The sequence below is a fragment of the Emydura macquarii genome, unplaced genomic scaffold, assembly GCF_026122565.2.
Source record: "Emydura macquarii macquarii isolate MOO-44397 ecotype Brisbane River unplaced genomic scaffold, CSIRO-AGI_Emac_v2 contig_1477, whole genome shotgun sequence".
NCBI classification, from domain to species: domain Eukaryota; kingdom Metazoa; phylum Chordata; order Testudines; family Chelidae; genus Emydura; species Emydura macquarii.
Genome location: NW_027131614.1, coordinates 26,171,704 through 26,194,153, shown reverse-complemented (window position 1 = coordinate 26,194,153; position 22,450 = coordinate 26,171,704). Strand labels below are relative to the sequence as shown.

The following is a 22,450-nucleotide window of genomic DNA, read 5'->3' as shown; positions in this document are numbered from 1 at the left end:
GAACTGTGACCACCTTGGTCAGTAAATGCCTGGAAGGAATATAAACCAAAGCTAACCAAGCCTGTAGAGGCCTTAGCTTGAGACGTGCCAGCCTAACCACGTACGTGGAAGCTGCCATATGTCCCAACAGCTGTAGGAAATGCCTGGCTGTCGTCGTGGGGGACCTGTAAAGATCCACAATAATGGTACCCATCGCCTGGAACCGGGGCTGTGGCAGGAAGGCTCTTGCCCGAATGGCGTCTAGGGTGGCCCCAATGAAGTCTATGCGCTGCACCGGGGTGAGTGTGGACTTCTGCTCATTAATGAGCAACCCCAGTCTGGTGCATGTGGCGCAAGTCAGCTCAAGGCTGTTCTGTACATGGATCCTGGATCTGCCCTTGATGAGCCAGTCATCCAGGTAGGGGAAAATATGTACCCCGTTACGGCGGAGGTGGGCTGCCACCACCGCCATACACTTAGTAAAAACCCTTGGGGCCGAGGACAGGCCAAATGAGAGGGCCGTGAATTGATAATGGCCTCCCTTTATCCTGAATCTCAGGAACCTCCTGTGTCCTGGCAAAATGGAGATGTGAAAGTACGCATCCTTCAAATCAAGAGCAGCGTACCAATCCCCTGGATCTAAGGCAGGAATTATAGAAGCTAGGGAGACCATGCGAAATCTAATTCGTCTAATAAACCTATTCAGATGCCGGAGGTCCAGGATAGGCCTCATGCCCCCCTTGGCCTTGGGGACCAGGAAATACCTGGAGTAGAAACCCCTTCCCCTTTCGGAACCTCCTCTACAGCACCGAGTCGCAAAAGGGAGTGAACCTCTTGCACGAGCTGTTCATGAGCCGGGACCCCTAAGGGGGACGGGGCAGGAGGGGAATCCGGGGGAAGGGCCGTGAGCTGAAGGGCATATCCGTTAAGGACCACCCCCAGGACCCAGCGGCCCGTAGTAATTGTCTCCCAGGCCTGATAGTATGGCCGAAGCCTGTTTTCAAATGGTCCGCTAACATCCAGGGGAAAAGGAAGAGCGCCAACCTCAAAGCCGCTGTCAAAAGCGTTTATTACCGTTTCCGGATCCAGACTTGCCGCCCTGCTGCGCCTGCGCTGAAGAACCCTGCCGGTCACGGCGATTGGGCCCTCTAAACCGTTCCCGACCCCTCCTTGGCTGGGTGGCCCTAGGAGCTGGCCTGGGCGGGGGAGGTGGGCGACGTTGAGGCTGGGGGCGAGACTGATGTCCCGATGTCTGGGAGGTGTACAGCCCCAGGGACCTCAGGGTGGCCCTGGAATCTTTTAGGGCATGCAACCTGTCATCCATCCTCTCTGAAAAGAGGCCGGAACCCTGAAATGGCAGGTCCTGGATCGCTTGCTGGACCTCGGGGGACAGCCCAGAAGCCTGTAACCATGAGCAGTGGCGCATGACGATGGCCAAAGCCATCGTCCTGCCTACGGTGTCTGCGGCATCACTAACCGATTGTAAGGCTGCTTGGGCCACTGCCTCTCCCTCCTGTGCCACCGTGGCCAGGTCTGCAGCTTGATCCGGGGGAAGCACTGCAACTAAGCGGTGTAGGGAGGCCCACAAGTTCTGGTTGTATTTTCCCAGAAGGGCCTGGTGGTTGGCTACCCTCAATTGTAAGGCAGCAGTGGAGTATACCTTGCAGCCAAAGAGGTCTAATTTTTTTCCCTTCTTGTCCTTGGGGGTGTTTCCCGAGGCGGTCCCTCTGGTTAGCCACGTCGACAACTAGAGTTCCTGGGGCAGGGTGATTATAAAAGAACTCAAAGTTTTCCTTTGGCACATAATATTTCCTCTCTGTTCCCTTAGATGTTGGGGGCACAGAAGGGGCATCTGCCAAACCGAACTATTTTCATGACCCTATCATGAACTGGTAGGGCAAGAAGGCCCAGTTGACCCTGAAGGCCCAAATAGGGGATCGTCCTCCTCAGACATTTCCTTAAGAGGTAGACCTAAATTATTGGCTACCCTCTTAAGGAGATCCTGATGCGCCCGAAAATCAAAAAGGGGCAACTTATGATCCCTTCCTCAGGGGATGACGAGGAGGATAAGGGAGTGGGCCCTGTAGAGGGACCTTCCTCCGGGTCAGACTCTGCTTCGGAGAGAACATGCAGAGCTGGCTGAATTGGGGGGGGTGGAGGCTGAACCACCCCCGAATGAAGCGACTCCACCCCTTGAGGCGGTTGGGTGCTCCATGGACCCCAGTATGGCCCCTGCCAAGGCCCTGCCCCAGAATGACTGAAACCTCCCCATGTCTGTCCCGGTGGCCCAAGCCCGCGGACCGCTGGCCCTTAGGGGGGAGTGGCTTCGTGAGGAAGAGGAGGTCGAGAAGTGTCTGAAGGAAGACCAGCTAGAGGAGCTGGACCTCCTATGTCTATGGCTGGTTGCCACCTCTGGAGCGTGAACAGCGGTGTCTGCGGCTATGTGCCGGAGACTCTGAGCGGGAACGTGCCTTTCCCGCCGTCGCAGTGCCGCTCGGTACCGCGACAGGGTCGAGCATAGTGTACGCCAGTATCATCGGTGCCAAGGGAATCGGTGCCGGTGTCATCGGTGCCGATGATGTCGGGTACGGCAGTGCCGGGCCCGTCAAGGGCATAGTCACTGGGCCCGATGGTTCCTGAGCGCTCAGGAGCACTGGGGGCATCGGTGCTTTCCCCGTCAGGGAGGCTGACAGTGCCGCAACAGGTGGTGGTGGTGCCGATACCAACGTCACCGTGGTCGGTGCCGCAGCGGAGGGGACTGGTAGAACCTCCTGGCCCGGTGCCGTCACTCTGTGATGGTGACCCGGGCTATCTACAGGTGAGCCGGTGCGGTGCCGAGATATTTTCCGCACCGGAGTGCTTGAGCCCGAGCTGCGGTCAGTGCCGGAGTCAGCGCTATAGCTTCTGCGTCGGCTCTTGGGGCCTCTTGACCGCACGCAGTGCCGAGGTGCTCGACGACCAAGAGTCGGAGCTCGGAGGGGATGGGCTCTCCACCCTCCGTGACCATCTGAGTGAGGATCGGGAGCGATGCTTCCTCCACCCACTGGGGCCACCCAGCGCGGGTTTGCCCCGAGACACAGGTCCCCGATTCCTCGGCCGAGGGGGGGACGGAGGCGTAGGCAAGGCCATGAGGGCTCTTGCCGCGACAAACGCCTTCGGCGTCGACGGTCCTTGTAGGGGCGCTCCCCCACTTCCAGGAGTCAGGGGAGGCTACCTATGAGGAGACACCGGTGCCGGAGAAACCTCCACGGCACGTGGCTGGGGTGTCTCCTGAACATCTCCCTGCTTGGCTGGTCGCAAGGAGGAGTCCGTCGCAGGGATCTCAGACCGCTTCTTCTTCTTAGTCGGCACCGAGGACTTCGGTGCCGCTGCCAGTGCCAGAGTTGCACTCTGCACTGAAGAGACGCTCAGATCTCGACAGCTCGGAGGCCGGGCGCAGCGCGGACTCCATAAGTAAGGCCTTCAGTCTCGCGTCCCATTCTTTTTTGGTACGGGGCTTGAATGACTTACAAATGCGGCACTTGTCTTTTCGGTGCTGCTCTCCGAGGCAACGAAGGCAGCGATCGTGAGGGTCACTCACTGGAAATTGCTTGGAACAAAGAGTACAACTCTTAAAGCCCGTACAACTCTTAAAGCATGGCTCCGCAGGAGCACTAAAGGGCACTTAACAACTAAAGAGTCACCTATTGACTTTTTTGAATAACAAAAACTAAATTAACAACTACTGGTGTTCTAACAAGAACGATAAGCTAAGGACTGCTGCTTGCAATAGCAACGGGCAGAAGTTCCAGCAACCATCAGAGGTGGAAAGAAGGAACTGGGGACCCGCGGGGCCGGGAGTGCCCTATATACCGCGACATGAGCGCGGCACTCTAGGGGGCGCCGCACCCAGCCCTGTGGGTGTACTAAGGAAAAAGGTTCCGGGAATCTGTGCACGGGGCGCGCGCACACCTAATTGGAATGCATATGAGCAATCACTCGAAGATAGAAGCAGCAAATCTCAGACAGATATAAGCTAGTATGAGAGGCAAATCAGCAACAACAGAAGTATTATTATGACAAATCTGTTAAATTGCTCAATATTTAACACTGGAACTTCTGAATGAGATAACAGTTAAGAAAGTGTTACTCTGCACTAAATGATTTGCAGAGACTCAAGGCAATTTATATTACAATATTTCTTGAAGTAATGCATAAAGGCAAAGACCAAACTGTTGCTATTACCACAATACACCTTTTTGGAGACACTGTATGTTACTCCACAAAAAAGAAAAAAATAATGGAAAACCATTGTGAATTCTTAGCTTCATCAGGTATACAATGTGTAAATGCTTCTACATTCTATTTCACACTTCATTAAATATGTCTGAAGCTGCAGTGCACATATTCAACTTTTTTTAATTACTTTCTTGGGACTTTAAACTATGTAAAGAAATAATAATTTGTCAGGATAGCTATTAAAGATATAATATTTTATTACAGCAACATCTCAAATAAAAGGACCACAAATTCCTCATTAAGAAAAAGGAAATCATTTTACACACTGGAGCAAAAATTAAAGTAAAATTTTTTTAAAAGTTTAAAATTAGAACACTAGTAATGAGAATTACTATCCACATAATGCAAATGATGATTAACACTTTTCATTATAAATCCCACCCACATCAAGGCTCTAGGATGCCCTACAGTTCATTATATATATTTCCATATTTTAAAAAAATCTATGTTAAAAGAATGGTAAGGTTGCAAATAAAATCAAAATTCAGGAAATGTTGCTTTGTTCACTCATTCCCTTTCTGTCTTGAGCTATATACCCGATCACTGGAGGCCCAAACACGTCCTTAGTTAAATCAGTGTAAATCTCTCTATCTGGTAGCTATAAACAGAATTTGGCCAAAATTAAGGAAAACATCAGCAAAACTCTCTTCTCAGTCACAACATATTCCTGCCTCATTCATTGTGCACCATCCAACCTGCACTATGAATGAGACAGAGATCTTAACCAAAAACAAATATGTGGTCATATAATTAAAGACTATCTAGTAATGAATACAGAAAAGGATGTAGAGTTAAGACGAACTTCATTTGTTAATTTGGCTATTTCCTGACTTTTGAGTGATTCATTATTCAATTTCAGCATTTAACATAGTTTTTAGTAGAGTCTAGGATTTATTGAAGGAAACAATGTGCACTCAAGTGAGGCAGAAATGTCTTTTGTGCATTGAATGAAGCAAGGCTCCGGCTCATTTGAAAAATATTAACAGATCATATAGCACGAGACAAGGATCCTCTGGGGTTATTTCTATAAACTACAAATAAACTAGCTGTTTTGATTATTTAGTCATGTTTAGACAGTAACTCATGGCCTTCTTAATAACGTGAAAGGATAGCCTAACTTCCACTGGCAGAGAATGAGGCTTGGGGAAAATAATACAGGCATCGCTTGGTTGAAGAGAAAATTAGGACCACCTTTGACAAATATCTGAGCTGTTAGCAAGACCACCGTGTACGTACGGAATGCTATATACAAGGGCCTGCTATTAATACCAGAATCTCTGAGACACTCGAGATTATGTGATCACCAATAAGACATGTCTCACCAAACATGCTGACAATGGTTCAAACAGTGATTCCATTAATTTACCGAGCACTACATTTAAAGTCCAAGGACAGAGGCTGCTTCCTAGCAGGAGGCAATAAATGAAATAGGCCTTTCAAAAATGATTGTCACTGTAAGTTGAAGGAACACAGAGTCAAACTGGTGGGTGAAAGTCCAAAACTGTAGCCAGATGCATTCTTATTGAACTTGAAGGAAAGACTACACTGAGATATAGCTGATAGTCCAGAACAAAGAGAATAGAAAAGTGCTAAGAATCAGATCCTTTCTGTCATCTAGGTGGAAAAAACACTTCCATTTTACAGAGAAGTTTTCCTCCTTGCCCATCAGAATCTTCTAGAATTCTACAGAGCAATTATGATATAATTAGATCAACCAGCCAGCATTCAGATTATCAGAACAACAAACAGAACAACAGAATCAGCATGGAGTATCTGACTGTGCCTCACGGACATGACATCCAGAAAATGGAGAATCCACTACCAGGTCCAGTAAGCCAAAAATATTTAAAAGGATGAATACTGCTGATGTTCATGGTCGTAGGCATATTGATTATTTGATCTGCTCCCTACATGTGATTAAAAATAAATATCATGTAATATTAGAGAGAAAAGATGGAGTAGATAATATCTTTCATTGGACCAACTTTTCTTGGTGAGCTTTTCTAACATCCTGGGACCAACACAACTACAACAACACTACATCTCATAATATAACATTTCTACTGAGCAGAACACCAAATTTTAAACTGACTCTTTCCATTCTGTTTTATATGTCTAAACGAAATACAGTGAATACTGGTTACCATAGTAACGACAGAATTAAGGAGCCTTAGTTTTGGTATAATTGCTCCATATGTTTGTACAAATCACATCTTTCACTCTGAGCATTAAAACTGAAGAGCACTTTTGAACTCAATTTTTAAAAAGAAATAATGGTGAAACATGAAGAAAACACACATTACAATAGTTTATATGCCTAACAGATGATAAACTTCTGTTATCATTCATTGATATATTGTTTTACATTACTGTATATTTCTTGTAACGTGTCCCATTCAATTATTTTTATATTAGTTTATTATAAACAAGACAGCAAAGTCTGATACTGTTACATGTTCTTAAATTCAAAATACTATGTTTATTTTTAAATCATAAGTTTCCTGGAAAGATTGAAGAAATTTCAAAATAAGAAATTATAAGAAGCCTATTGGGTTTCTTTTCATTTGATTTGGATGAGGTTTATAATTTGTTTATTTAGATTTAAGTAATAGTGGAAAAAAAGACAAGAGCTCCAGGCTTCGTGGCACTCACTTTATCTTACAACAGCATAATTTACCCAGCAGCATAAAAAACAAGCATTCAACAGGAACAAATTAACTCAATTCAACCAGCCAGTGAATCAGCTACACCAAAGCTCTCTTCCACCCCCACATCATCTCTGGGAACATACCATAAATCTTCTCCATAAACCTAATATTAAATTAATGGTAGGATGTTGAGATTTTTATGGTTGTGGTCCAATGCTGGACTTCATTCAACTATACTGCTTTATTTCTTAAACATTTTTGGGGTCTATTTTTGTTGCTGCAGAGATGCCTAGTGGCCCTCTGCCATGGATTCCCATCAATTATAAGTTATTATGTTATAAAGACAATGGCCAAGATACCAAAACAAAACAAAAAGGTAATTCACTGCTATGTCTAAACATTAAAGCAACTTTGATCCTGTATAAAAAGGACCCCTACTCAATGAATAGTATTATGTACCTTTGGTGGTTCTATCAGTGTTGATTACATGAAAATACATACGCTCACCATCTAAGCAAGTATAGTAATTTCCTAATGATGTTAATCATAAGATGTTAAGTATTAAACAAATACAAAACTATTCAAAATTTAAGTTTTGTATTTCACTATTAATGTGAAAATGGACCCATACTTTTGGAAAAAAATCGCACAAAGCCTTGATTATATTATTTTTAAGTAAAACCCAGATACTTCCCAGTGAAAATTATCCCTTTTCCAAGCAAAAACCAGACCCATTTTCAAGAAACTGTGCATCAAAAATATATATATTTTTAAACTTTTTTTTAAAAAATCACATTGTTACTTTAAATAGCCATTTTATTAAAAATACAAATAGAGGTAAATTTGCAGGAAAGCAAACAACCTAAAACACAGAAATGAAATGTGCTTGACACACTGTGCAAACAGACATTTAACTTCACAAGTCATATACTATCAGCACCACTCATTGCACCGCCAGTTCCCCACACCCAGGATTGAGGCCTTACTATATAAAACTATAGCCTTGTTCTCACAAAGGAATCCACAAGTATGGATCCTTAGATCCTCGAGAAGTCCAACAAAAGTCAATGGAGACTCCACGTTGAAGAAACAGTTCTTTGCAGAATCTGGACCCAGGCTTTGAAACGCTTGGGAGCAACAAAGCAGTGAAACAAGGGCTGCAATAATCTTAACTCTGAATCTTCTTACTTTATTTCATATTTACTACAACTTTTTAAAAAATATGTTTAAATTCTGAAATAAAACATATACAGATTTTAATACTTTAAACAAAAATGTTAAAATTGAGTACTGTAAGTACTATGGCTTGATCCTCCTCCCATTGAAGTTAGTGGCAAAACTCTGACATGGATGGCAGACCAGACTTGTACAAAAATGTAAAACCACCTACATCTTCCTATTTCATTTATAACTATTTCTGTGGTCTGAAAGTGGTAAAGTGTACTATTTAGTAACTCCAAATAGTAAGTTAAAGAAAAACAAAAGTAGACAACATGAAGAAAAAGAGGAGAGAAAGGTACTTCATGCCACCAGGCCTGATCCTGTGAAGTATCAAGAGGCATCAATTCCCTTTGCATTCAATGGAAGTTGAGTATCATTGGTATGTCACAGGAGGCACTGAGTGTGGGACCAGTCCTGTAAAGGCACTTACACCAATCAACTTCATACCAGCAAGAATAATTTACTGTAACTTAAATTCATATAGTCAACTTGAAATCATGACTTTCCTAGCTTTATATTTATTCATACACAAATGCCACTACACTGATTATCAGTTACAGCTGCTTCATACGTTCCATACCTGCCACAAAACCCAAAAAGCACAGGAAAGGAAAAGTTATGCTACCTGTACATACCCTGTACTGCTCCACCATGATTCATACACCCTACCACTAGCATCATCATATCTCACAATTTTAATTCTCCCTCAGCAAATTCAGAGATGCCAGCCCTCCAGCACCCTTTTCTCCAAGTACCCTATCACAATAAGAAGATCAGATGTCATGCTAACATCCTTCTGTACAGTTCTGGGAAACCACATACACATTAGTTTTGGCATAGGATGGTAGCAAGCTGTCATCCCCACTGGGACAGAATTAAGGTTCTGGCACATCTCCACAATTCTACTTACAGTGTGTGTCACATTAATCATAAGCTTTTTTAAATAATCACACCTAACCCAATAACTACAGTGAGTTTTAGCCAAATAAACTTTGTAATAGCAGTTATTAAATCTCAAAAATCTGCGAAAAATCTTAAAAATCCAAATTTCTGCGCAGGCTTTCGTGGGTTGCAACCCACGGAAGCTTATGCCCACAGAAATTTGTTAGTCTTGAAGGTGCTACAGGACTCTCGCCGTTTTTGCAAGGTAAGATAGGAGGAATACATGGATAAGCGGCCAGCCAGTACACAATGCTCTGGGGAGAATTCTGCACACAAAAATTTAAAAAAAAATGTATTCTGTGCACAATATTTTAAAATTCTGTAAAATTCTCCATATTTTGTCAAAATGACACAAAAAGATTCAGGAAATTTTTTTTGTCCCATGTGGCCCTGCACTCCCGCTTCCCTGACTCCCTGCACCCTCACTCAGCCAGGCATAGCTGTCCCTCTGTCTCCATGTAGTCCTGCACCCCCACTCAGCCCCTGGCTCAATGTGGTCACCCCACTAGCTCCTGTGCTCCTGCTCGTTTGTCCCTTCCAGTAGGCCTTCTGAACCCTAGTGTGTGACACCCCCACCCACAGCCCCCTGTACCAGACTCTGTCCATTCCCTCCATATCCCATGCCTCCTCACCTGACCCCACAGGCAGGGCACTATGAGGAAGGCAGCCTTCCTCTCCCACTCCACGGCTGGCTGCTCCAGCCCCTGAACCAGGGGTCAGCAACCTATGGCACGCATGCCAAATGTGGCATGCGAGATGATTTTGAGCAGCACTCATACTGCCATTGGCACCAGGATTGTTTATAATTTTTGGTGGTGCCAAGAGTGGCTCCTGGGCAGCGTGCTGGGCCCATGTCACGTGGGAGAGAGATGGGGCAGAAAGGGGTGGGACTTGGGGGGAGACTTTATAAATGTTAAAATGTATTACTGGCACGCAAAACCCTAAATTAGATTGAATGAATGAAGACTTGGCATGCCACTTCTGAAAGGTTGCAGACCTAAGTGAACCCTCTGCCCTCTCTTCTGGCACCACCTGGTGGGCAAGAAGTGTAATTGCAGCTTCCCTTCACTTTCCTGTCAGAATCTGCAGGGGACATTAATTTGGTGCTTGCACAGAGGCACAGAATTCCCCCAGGAGTAACAGAATAACTTATTTAATACCAATAAATGAGCCCACAGTGCTGTACAAAACAAATAGATAAACAGATTCTGCCTCAAAGAGCTTACAACAAAAATACACACACACACACACACAGAGGTAGAAGTAACAAAAGTTTTTTTCATTTGTTGTTTAATCTTTTATAAGTTACATCCTCTTGTGTAATTTACTAGGATTTAATTTAAATAAAGGCAAAGGTAGACACAAACTGTACTTGTGACATATGATGTGTATCAAAGAGTAGCATGGAAAAACAAGCAGTCAAAAGGGAAAGAAGTGAAAAAAAGGAACATGGAGGCTGGTTTCATTGAAAATGTAGAGGAGGTGAGGAAGGGAAATTGTTGGCTTGAGGGAAGTTTTTTAAGGCAAAACCAAGAAGCTCGAACTTGATACAGTATGAAAGGGGGGAAGCAGTAGAAAGATGCAAGGGGTAAGAAAGACTCAGTAAGATCAATGGAGGAAGATAATTTTTGTCACCAATTTTTAATTTGAGAGGGGTATCCAAATCAGTGGGAAAAAACGGAGGGGGAAGAGGAATAGGGGACTGAAAAAGTTTTATGATGGATTAGAATTTGAAGAAGCTAGAAAATGAACCGTGAAGTAGAAATATCTGTATTTTAGGGAGCACAGCTGAATAAAAGAATGTGGCAACAGATTTCATTTTCAAAATAATCTCTTAGAGGATTGACTTGGACCAAAGAGAGGATCTTATCTACAGCCATGGGTGTTTTGGAATACTGCAAAGGAATCCCCACAGAATAAAAAACAAGACAATTAAATCATACCACAGCAAATTCTCCTGACATGAACAATCAAGACAGTATATTGAAAAAAGGTAAGAAAAAACATGACATTTGACAAGGAAGCAAATATTACATTTTTCCATAGGTCTCAGAGTGAACAAAGATGAAGCAGTAACTTGAGGAATAAGGAGCTGATGTTTGGAATTCTTTATCCACATGACTCCATTGAAGTCAGTGGGAGTTTGGCAGGATATCACCCTGGAGCTTAAGATTTCATTCAATGTGACTTACAAAATGTAAAATACATATATTTTGTAAATGTAGCTCAGCCATCCTCATACCTGGAAAACCCACAATCAGCAATAACCTGTGCACCACAAAACTAGAAAATTTATTAAAACAACTAAGCTTTAATTTTAATCTTCCAATTTTTTTTAATATTAAACACTTTGTCCTGTTTTCAGCTGCTGTTTTAGCTGTTATTTGAAGAGTATGTGCAGTGTTATAATTTGCTAGAAGTACTACAACTGGCCTTGTTGTGGTGTGCTGAAAGGCTACAATCCTCCCAATGTGATTGTCCCTCAAAAGTGAATGGGGGACAATCTTTACAGACCTATTTACTCTATAAAGCAAGATTTCATTTTAAGACACTGATCCTGCAAACACTTACTAACTTGCTTAATTTTAAATATAGGATTAGTCCCATTAAATAGATAAGTTGTCCCATTGAACTTAAAGTTAAGCACATGTACAAATCTTTGATGGATTTAGGTCTAAGAAAGTATGTTTGTTGTTAAGACAAAAAATAGTTCTTTTCAATAATACAATGGTGTAAATAGAGTCCATGTTTCCCTTTTATGAGGATACCAGTATAGTTATTTTGGATCTGACCGATGCATGATCATTGCAGAATGATATGTACAACAATATAATACTGTTTTAAATAAATCAATACAAATCAATATATTAAATACAGAGCCACCTTTACTTTAATTTCCCATTTTAAATTTTTTATTTTAAAACTTCTGTATGTTTTGAAGGATGAATAAGCATAACCTTTTAGAAAACCATCTCTTATTTTTGCATGTGTTAGAGTTACTTAAAATTGAGTTTAGCTGCAAAAAATTACAAAACTGAAATGAAATAAAAGTTTGGCAGGAACACACAAGCTGCATCTGTGTGTTATAATTTAATGAAACATCCCTTGCCAAAGATCACATCAAGTGTTGAGTAACTATAAACATATTTCTGACTCCAGCTGAACACGAATATTTTGCAGCAGTGTTCAGATCTTGGAAGCTAATTATTTCCTGATACTGTGTGAAATTGTTACCTTAAAAAAATTAATGGAAGAATCCAAAAAAAATTTTTTTTTTTTTTTTAAGAAATAGTAAATTATCAGACTGCCTTTTGCATCATGACCCACCAGAAGGATAAAGAGTAACTCACACTGTTCAGTACAACTAATGTAGGAGCACAGTATTATTTGATGGTCATTAAATTGCACTCTTAGAGGATAGAGGAGCAAAGTTGGTGAGGTAATATCTTTTATTGAACCAACTTCTTTTAGTGAGAGAGGCCTGGTCAACACTGGCAATGGAGGTCGACGTAACGCCACTTAAAACCACCTCTGCAGGTGGTGCAGTGCTGAATTTGAATGCCATGGGTTGAATTTGCATCAGTGTAGGCGGAGCACAAGGTAAATCAATGCCCTCGGCCTCCGGGAGATATCCCATAATGCCCTGTTGTGACTGGTCTGGACATTCACGTTCTACTGTAACGTGGCCACATAAATAGGAAATAGGTCCTCCCCTCAAGCCATGGGAAATTTTGAATTTCCATTTCCAGTTTAGACAGCATGGAGAGCGCTTTCTAGCTGAACTGCTCATGGCGAGTGCACGGCCCAAACTCACTCCAGCTTGGAGTCGACCAGAGGTCTTGGACCTCATCAGTCTGTGGGGTGAAGAGTCTGTTCTGGCTCAGCTCCAAGCCAGCAAAGAAAATTTAGATATATACGAGAAGATAGCTCATGGCATGCTAGAGAAGGGGCGCAGCAGTGCTGCATTAAGATCAAAGAGCTAATGCAGGCATATCAGAAAACTAGGGAAGCTAACAGCCATTCTCACTCCTCACTCCAAACATGCTGCTTTACCGAGGAGTTGCATGCAATTCTCGGCGGGGACCACACCACTGTGCCACCACGCAGCATCGATACTTCCAAAGAATCCCACTCCACGACAAATGAGGAGGACTGTGTGGAGGAGGGGGAGAGCAGGGTGCAGGAGAACGGGGTATCTATTCTCCCTGAGAGCCAGGACCCTCTGTGTTATCCCAGAGCAGTCCAGCCACACACAAGACAGCGGAACAGATCGAGATGCACAGCAAGGCACATTTGGTGAATGTGTGGGGCAAGTTTTTTGTTTTTGTTTTTTTTGAGGTTATGTCCCCAGTCCAGCTTCTTAAAAGGAGTTTCTGTTTTTGAGGGGGAGGGTCTTACTGTGTGGTGGCAAACTTCAGTGCTCCCTTACTCCTGGAACAGACTATTTATATGCAGAGGTATGCTCTGAGAATCCTCTGTGGATACCTCAAGAAAACATTCAGGTAAGTAATCTGTTAACCTTTGCTAAAGGTTTCTGGGGAGAGCAGCCTTATTTCTTCCACCACGGTAGGATACTTTCCCCAGCCACTCTGCTATTAAATGAGCAGGCATCATCGCGGAACACCGCATAGAAGCATAAAGGCCAACCCTGTACCCCGATGCTTGCAGCGAACTTTCCCTTTCCGCCTACATTACCCTCAGTAGACTGATATCACACATGGTCATCTAAGGAAGATGGTGCAAGTTTAAAGTACCCGACCCATACAGTCACACTGTTTTATTCATCTGCCATGGACGGGGTCCCTGGGAGCTTCCCGACGCTTATTCCAAGTCCTGTTGCAATGGGCATTATGGGTTGGGATACTAGTTGCCCTATGTTTTCTGCTGCTACAATCCAGCTGCATTATCCTCTAATCTGTTCTGCCCACCTTCTCCCAAACCAGTCTTTGGCATGTTACGGAGGAGCCTGGTAATCCCGCTACTTGCTCGAGTATGGATTTTAGTGCTAATGAAGCCTTTCTATAACAGATGCAAGAGACCTTTGCTTACCTTATCAGTAACGTTAGTCCAACACTTTGATGATGTAAGGAATGGAATGCGGGTCTGGCTTAGTCTTGTGAACATGAAGGGGAGTACTTTTTACATTGTAACATTTCCTTGACTACTTTGGGTGAGCTAACAATGGCAACTTTGTGCGTTGCTTATCTTACAGTGGACACCTCGGCCTTCGGCCCCCCATTTCCCTCCTCCATCTGAAAGACTTTCCCAGATTAGGAAACTGAAAAAAGAAAATATGGGATTACACGTTCAGCGAACTGATGATTGCCTCAGCGGCTACTGATGCAGGGCTCAGAGCCTGGAAGATGTCCTTGTCTGAAAAACTAGACATGGAACACAAGATCTGCACAGGAGCATGATATGCAACAGGAGATGTTGCTTATTATGAGGTATCAGTCCGATATGCTGAGATGTCTGGTAGAGATTCAGGAAGAGCAGTAGCAGGACAGACTCCCCCTGCAACCCCTCCAAAACGCTCCGCCGCCTACCGCTTTCTTATCAGCCCCCATCCCCCAAGCAGTCTAGGCAGAGACGGAGCAGGGTGCAGTACATACTGCACTCCACACCGCTGGAGGAGAGCAGAAGGACATGACAGGCCCTTTAAGAACTGTACGCAACTACAACTGCTTGCACAGTGACACTTTACAATGTTAAGTTATCCTCCTTTCCTCCCATTAAAACGGGTCACAAAACTTTATAGCATTAAAAAAAACCATCTTTATTCATTCATAGCTTGGGAGAGGAGAGAAGGGGAGTGGGCTGCTGGAGTGAGGATGGAAAATAAAGGCACAGCACAGACCTACATTATGGCAGTTCATTGCAAAACCAGCTGCGCGAAGCATTGAGAAATTGAACACTCCGTGGTTGGCTCTGAGCATAGCGCTGGAATATGGCTGCTCAAACTTTGCAGCCAGACTATTAGTCTCCACGCCTCAACTCTGGGGGAATTTTTCCCCCTTTCTTTCACACAAATTATGGAGCACAAAGCACGCAGATATAACTCATGATATGTTCTTTTCATGGATGTGAAGCCTAGTAAGCAGACATCTCCATCTGGCTTTTAAACAGCCAAATGCACATTCCACCACCATTCTGTACTTGCTGAGTCTGTTACTGAAATGCTCCTTCTCACTGTCCAGATGCCCAGTGTAGGGCTTCAGTAGCCAAGGGAGCAAGGGGTAGGCAGGATCCCCCAGGATCACCACTGGCATTTCCACATCCCCAATGTTTATTTTTGTGTCAGGGAAGAAAGTGCCCACCTGCATCTTATTGATCAGACCAGAGTTCCTAAAGATGCGTGTGTCATGCACCTTTCCAGACAACTCCACATTGATGTGGATCACAGAGACCGTTTCACCGACAAGGGCCTGCAACACCATTGAGAAGTATCCCTTCCGGTTTTTGTACTCTGTAGCAAGGTGGTCAGGTGCTAGGATAGGGATATGGCACGCCATCTATTGCCCCCTGCCCCACTGAAGTTTAGGAACCTCATTGCGGCAAACCCATCCCTACGTCCTGTACATTTCCTAAAGTCACTACCCTTCTTAGCAGAAGTCTATTGATGGCCCTGCACACTTGCATCACAGCAGCTCCAATGGTGGATTTACTGACTCCGAATTGATTCCCAACTGACCAGTAACAGTCTGGGGTTGCCAATTTCCACAGAGTGATGGCCACTCGCTTCTCCACTGTCAGAGCTGGTCTCAAGTGAGTATTCACACACTTCAGGGTTTGGGACAGCTCAGCGCAAAGTTCAAAGAAAGGGGCCTTTCGCATACGAAAGTTCTGCAGCCACTGCTCATCATCCCACACCTTCATAACGATGAGATCCCACCAATCTGTGCTTGTTTCTCAGGACCAGAGCCAGCGCTCCACGAACTGAAGATGATTGCGTGACAGTCTGCAGCAAACGGGAATTGTTCTGCTCTATGGCTTGTAGCAGGGCGGCCTCAGTAACATATCTATTTTCCATGCTGTGGCTCTTCTCTCACCTTTGAAAATACTGCAGGATAAGCTATGTGGTACTAGTGATGCTCACAATGATAGTGCAGAGCTGAGTGGGCTCCATGTGTCTCCGGCAACAGCGTGCGTGTGGCATAGAAAAATGGCACAAAAAAGCATTTGCAGTTTGTTTGCGACAAGAAGAGAGGGGAATGGAGCACGTAGCATCATGGGAGGACGACAAGCTTCCCAAAAGCCTCTGAGGCTAGTTGCACTGTGGGATAGCTACCCACGGTGCACTGCTTTGAATGTCGACCTAAGCGTGGCAAGTGGGGACGCCAGAGCCCAGCACAAGGAGTGTGGTGTTATCACACTCCTGCAACTTCTAAACTTCACCCACCATGTAGACATACCCAGAGACAAGCTTTCAAGCCATGCAGAGCTCTTCTTCAGCTCTAGGGAAGGTACTCCGAGCACTACAGCTAAATGCAGAGTGGAATAGATTGTTTAGCATAAGTACTTAGCACAAATTCTGCAGGACCATTCAAGGCAACTACACTGCCTACCCTTAAAGGATGGAAGCTGTAAGATAGGGCCTTAAAGAAAAAAGGATTAAAACAGGAAAGATAGTGAAGCAAATCATCAGTATCCCAATAATGACTGGAGCAGCTGCAGGCAACAAGCTAACATTTCCCTCTCCTACCCACATTTAAAAAAAAAGTTACAGCATGAAAAGTAGCAAGAAGAAAATGTACATGTTGACTTCACAATATTTGTGCTCCATAGTTCAATAATTCAAATTAAATAACTATTTTCAATTATATTCAAATGAAAGCACTTTGGATAATTTATTGAAAAAAAATCCCAAAAGCTTTACTTAGTGAAGGAAAGGGAATGTGTTAAATTCATCCTCAGTGGTGATTATATACTAAATCAGACAGACTCCTTGTGGCACTGTTTCTTTGTTTAGCACCAAGAACTCAGTAGTGCTCAAGAAAAGTACAGTTATGAAAAATCCTGTAAACCTAGCAATTTTAAAACAAAGACACCACAGTTCAGACACTAAAAAGACAGAGTTCAATACTTGGGCCTGGTGTACACACCATTTTTGTATTGCTATAACTAAGTCAGTTAGGGGGTTGATTTTTTTTAAGTCAATATAGTTATCCTGGCAAAATCCTCCCTCTCCTTCCTGTAAGGCAATCACTATACTGGTAAAAGCACCCTTTGTATAATGGTAGAACTACCAATATAATAATAATGCTTAATTATACCTGTGTAGTTAATGTGGTACACATTTTGTGTAGACCAGCCCTTAGGAACTAAAGTATGGTGTACTTAGAAGAGGCACACTGTTATTAGTATTCATTATTAATTGTTTCTTGCTCATACTTAATAAGGCAGGTCCAGAAATCTAGAAATTTTATGTAAAATTATGCAATACCCTAATTTGTGCATATGCCCTTTTTCCAATGAAAAAATTGTTTCTATTTTCTATTCCTATCCCTAACTCCTACAATATCAACTGCTTCTACTACAGTGAGGCATATTGTGAAGTCAATAAAAATAAATGTACTATGACATTTAAGTCCCTTTACCACACATACGCCTAATTTCTATGACCTCAGCTATGCTGCACCCACTCAGAACCAGTGAAAGGACATTTAAATTCAGGAGCCTTCCCAAGAAACCAGAAGACTTAATAAGTCAGCATACTGATGCTATATCAAATTTCTCACTTTACAAATAAGGGACTCTTTTTTTAAGCTGTTGATTTCTTTATTAGATACTAGATAGATATTAGATACTCTCCCCATTCAAAGACATTTGGGCCCACAACATTTCTTACACATACAAGAAGTCATTGACTTGTCTATTCAGTGGACTCCAAATGGGTACTTCCAAAGCTGTAATGAAAATGCTAATTTTTATTAGAAGTTAAACAGTTGTAATACCCTACTTAACTATAGTAAATATATATATGGATCAAAAAAGAAACCAATCATAAACCCAAAGAATTTTTCAGGTGGGGTAATTTAAGGGAAAATAATCTGAGACATGCGGGACATAAGTATCAAGAAAAAAAAAAATAGGATGGGATCATGATTTGGAGTACCCTCCTGCTGAAGGTCTTTATGAAGGAGCTTTATAAAAATATTGCCGTGCTTTATAAAGTTGCTGAAAGATGCTCTAGTGGCAGCTTCACAGATTTCTTTTATGGTGACTGATGTCTTTTCTATCCAACAGACCACCATTTAACATATTTAGTGGGGTTTGATGCCTTCTGGAATTGGTGTATCTGCTGCCCAGTATGTTTCAGTAATTCAGCACTGGACCCATCTAGCTATGGAGGATTTGGATGCCTTCAGACTCAAGCATTTAGAATGAAAGGGGACTAATCAGTAATGTATTCCTGAACAAAGGTAAAGTTTCACTAAATATACATTTTAGAAACTATTCTCACATCTAATTTTTCCCCACTCATTTTGTTTCTAATACTGAAGCTTTTAGCAAGTCAAAGAAAGTGTGATCTTTTGTGAGGTATGGAAGAAATTTAGCCTTGGTTACAAATCACTCTGGCAGAACAACCTTATTCTCATGAAATATGCTGTAAAATTAATTTCTTCTAAGATCAGAGTTCTCTGAGGTTCTTCTTGCTGAGGCGATTGTGGCCCAAAAGCATGTATTTATGGAAATTAAGCATAGGAATTTGATTCCATCCATCCAGTTGCCAAGGTAGCTTAAGCAGAGCGTCAGCCGCAGAACTTCCGCAACTGATTAGGTGAGTGTGCTTTCAAAGTGGATGAGCCATGGCCCATTGATGCCCACCCGTAGCTACTCCACTACCATTAAGAGTTTTGTCCATACTTGTGTAAAACAGCAGAAAGCCTGCTGTAAACTGAAGATTTTCAGTTACTTTGAAGGAGTATCCTATCTTGTTTAGGACTTACTGTTCAACAGCTTCTGGAGTCAGATGAGTCCAGCCTCTGATACCTTTGCTGTAAGTAGAAACTAAAGGAGCATTAGCATTGTTGGAGGGAGGGCTTATAGTCCTTCTTGGGTTTTGCTTGAGCAGATACAGAAAATACTTGGGCTTTCTGTGTTATTAGCACCACGTTCCTCAAGAAGCATGATTCCTACTGAGAATTTAAAAATTGAGAATTTATTTGGAATAATTATCTCCAGTCCAGGGTTTAATCTAGAGTAGTCACCTGACCACTGAATTTACTACCATGCTTCTTAATGACAGGCTCAGGGAATCCACATAGCTAGGGGATATTTTGTTTAAGTCAACTTGTAATCATGATTCTGGGAGATGAGGCTTTTAATATTGTTGCATCAAGATGTTTATGGCTCTGGCAATGTATGGGGTTACCATGAATGTTGAGGACCACTGAAGAAGTTTCAGAGTGGCTTCCATCTTTCAGTCTAGAGTCTTCTGGGAAGAAGTTCCCCTCAACACGTACTATGTACTTTGGCCCTGCTGAGCCTGACTAGAGAATCTTTAGGTTCTAGGACCCTGTAGAACATCAGGACTTGACAACTAAGGCCCAGATTGACAGATACTTGGAATCAGGTGCCTAAGTACCTTTGTGAATCTGGCTCTAACTGCCATGAGTTTCCCACTGCTCCCTAATTATTTTCTCAATGGAGGAATAAATGGAAAATTCTATTTTGGTTTTGGATGGGAGGTATTTGCCTTTGGCTTTAACCTGCTATCTATCGCTTGCTAGATCTCAGTAGTCACCATCACCTTTCTTCCTATGGTTTCCAACATGTCTGATGGAGAGAAATTGCCTCTATTTTGGTTTGTGATTATAATAGTCCAAAATAAAGTTCCCCTCTGCAGGGAATGAGTGAGAGTTCCTGAAAGAGACAAGACTCGGAAGTGCTTTTTGGACTTTTTTCTGAACATGTTGGTATTTTGCTTTTATTTTACCTTTTTATGGGGGTAAGCGATTGATAGGAGAGGGAGAGAATAATAATCATCCCCACTGATAAGAAATCAGATTTGTCCTAGCAGGGGCTTCCTTTTCAGCATTGGATCAAGGGAAACTTGAGCTCTTGTGTGCCTCTTCATCTGATAAGCATGGTGGTACGTCCTAGAGAAAACCCATGTCTTCCTCTTGGGAAGAGAGAATCAAAAAGGGACACCAGATTCCCTGCAAAGTGATTCTGTTAACCATTTAAGAACTTGGGAAGGGTGTCTGGCTGGAGTTTCTCCTTTTGAGACAGATTAGACTAAGGGCTTGATGGAATTTTTTAATTCACCTTTAAGAATCTCTGATTGTTAGTCCAGCTTTCTTAGTCATATAAACTGACAAGGCAGTGGTGTTTCCATTAAAGCATTGGCTGGAAGTAAGGGAATGGGGGTTTATTCCAGAAGCCCCAAAAGCCATCCAGACTCTGAAGCCTTTGCCCTGTCAAAGTGAAGGACAATGGAGTGGAAGCCAGGACTCCTGAGGCAGACTTTCACAGATGCAGCACCTCTTGGCCTTTAATTTCTTGCATTTAGCCTACTTTAACATAAGGGAGGGAAGAAAGAAAAATGTGGCAGGTGGTCTTGATGTGGGCACAGAACCCTGGAAATTTTAATCTCTCACTTGAGAGAAGGGGACAGAGATTCTGTTCTCTATCCTTTTCAAGTAAACTTTAAAAAACAAGATTAAAATGGCTAAAGTGGGAGTGCTGACCTAATTATCTGTATGAGACACGGCCAACCCTCAAAGCCCCATGGACCAACAAGAGCTGTCTCCTGTATTTGAAGGAAGGGAGATGCAGCCCAAATAGCTTTGACTAGGAAGAGATCAGGATAAAAAGATAGCTCTCCCCTCCCCCCAATTACCACCACAGAGCACACAGCCTCTGTAGTCACACCACACTGTTAAGGGTACACAGCCTCTGTACTCAGACTTTAATGAGATCTGTAGGTGCTCATCACTTTGGGAAAAAAAATAGAGCATTTGTACATAGGAACCTAACTAAGCACCCAGACTTAAACACTTCTGCCAGAGCACCTCCTATGCCCCTGCCCACTTACTATCAACAGCAACAGACACCCTGGCAGGCTCAGTACACCCTCAGCAAGTGATGCCCGTGTAACAGACTGCAAAACATGGCACTTAAGAGAAGGCACACACTCACATTCCTGAGTGTGCTCAGGCACAAGGGCAGGTGCAGAGCCTACCCACAGAGGCAGTGGAGAGGGAGGTACAGAGCGGAGGAAGGATAAGAGCAGTGAGGCAGGTGCAGAGCTCCTCTGGAAGGAGCGGGTGTCCAGGAGGCAGGTGCACAGCTGGAGGGAACAGCAGGATGGGTGCAGAGCCGGTCTCAGGGGAGGGGAAAGCAGGGGCGCAGAGCTGGGACAAAGCAGTGGAGTGGGCGCACAGCCTGATCCAAAGGAGGGAGGGGTGCAGGTGCAGCGCTGGGGGCTGGAGCAGAGCCTGCCATGGGGAGAAGGGAAGTACAAAAGCGGCAGGAGAAGCAGTGGGGCAGCTACCGCGCTGAGGGGCGGGAGCAAACGGAGGAGAGGAGCCGAGGTCGTGGTGCAGACTGGGACGCGTGGCGGGAGGGAGGCAGGTGGATGCAGCGCTGCCCCGGGAGAAGGAGCCTGCACGGCGCAGGGGGAACGGGACCTGCCGGCGAGTGGGGGGCGCCTCCGCGGCGAGTCAGGCTTGGCAGCAGCCTGCGCACCGGGCACCTCCCTCCCGCCCCGGACGGCTGGTCACAGCACAGCACGGCGCTGCCCCGCCCCCGTCCCTCCCGAGCCGCTTGAGGCTCGCCACACAGCCGCGGCCGCAGGGTAAGCGCCGCACACCAGGCCCCGCCCGGTCCCGGCTACTCACTGGCTGAGTCCGCGCAGCGGCAGGTAGAGCAGGGCGGGACCCCGCCTGCCCTCGCTCTCTGCCGGGGCGGGGCTGCGGACGATCCCGTCCCCGAGCACGCCTGGCAGTTGCGGGCGTTGTGGTCTCTTCTCGGTGTTCGTTAGTCCCGTTTCCTAGCAACGGCGGCGGCAGCCCCCCCCCCTTCCCACCGCCCGGGCGGGCAGTTAGGGAGCGTCTGCAAATTCCCCCTCCCTGCCTCCGAGCGCTGTCTCGCGAGGTCGTTGGCTGCGCAGCGCCGAGCGTCCCTTCCTGCGCCGAGGCGGACGGTTGTGATCCCAGTGTGGGCTCGGGACGGGCCCGGGGTATGAGCCATGAGAGTAGAGGGGGCTGCGGGGCGGGCTGTCACTAGCCCAGGCGTGAATGGGGCGGGCACCCGCTCGGCTGACTAGAGGGAGGGAGGAAGGGGGAAAACGCTGCTGGCGCCCCGAGCTCTGGGGGGCCCCAGAAGGCTGTGGCCTCTATGGAAAGAGTGAAATGGGTGGGATGGGGCCCCACGTT

The 22,450-nt window shown here is 44.6% G+C and overlaps 1 protein-coding gene across 1 annotated transcript in view; it reads right to left on the bottom strand.

The window, feature by feature from the left end:
* CCDC178 (coiled-coil domain containing 178) overlaps positions 1 to 22,028 on the bottom strand; it is a 320,921-nt gene extending 298,893 nt beyond the window's left edge. Inside the window, exon 1 of the mRNA XM_067553881.1 lies at positions 21,914 to 22,028. The gene's annotated coding sequence lies outside the window, so the exon portion shown is untranslated. The remainder of the gene's footprint in view (positions 1 to 21,913) is intronic.
* Positions 22,029 to 22,450: the final 422 nt, after the last annotated feature.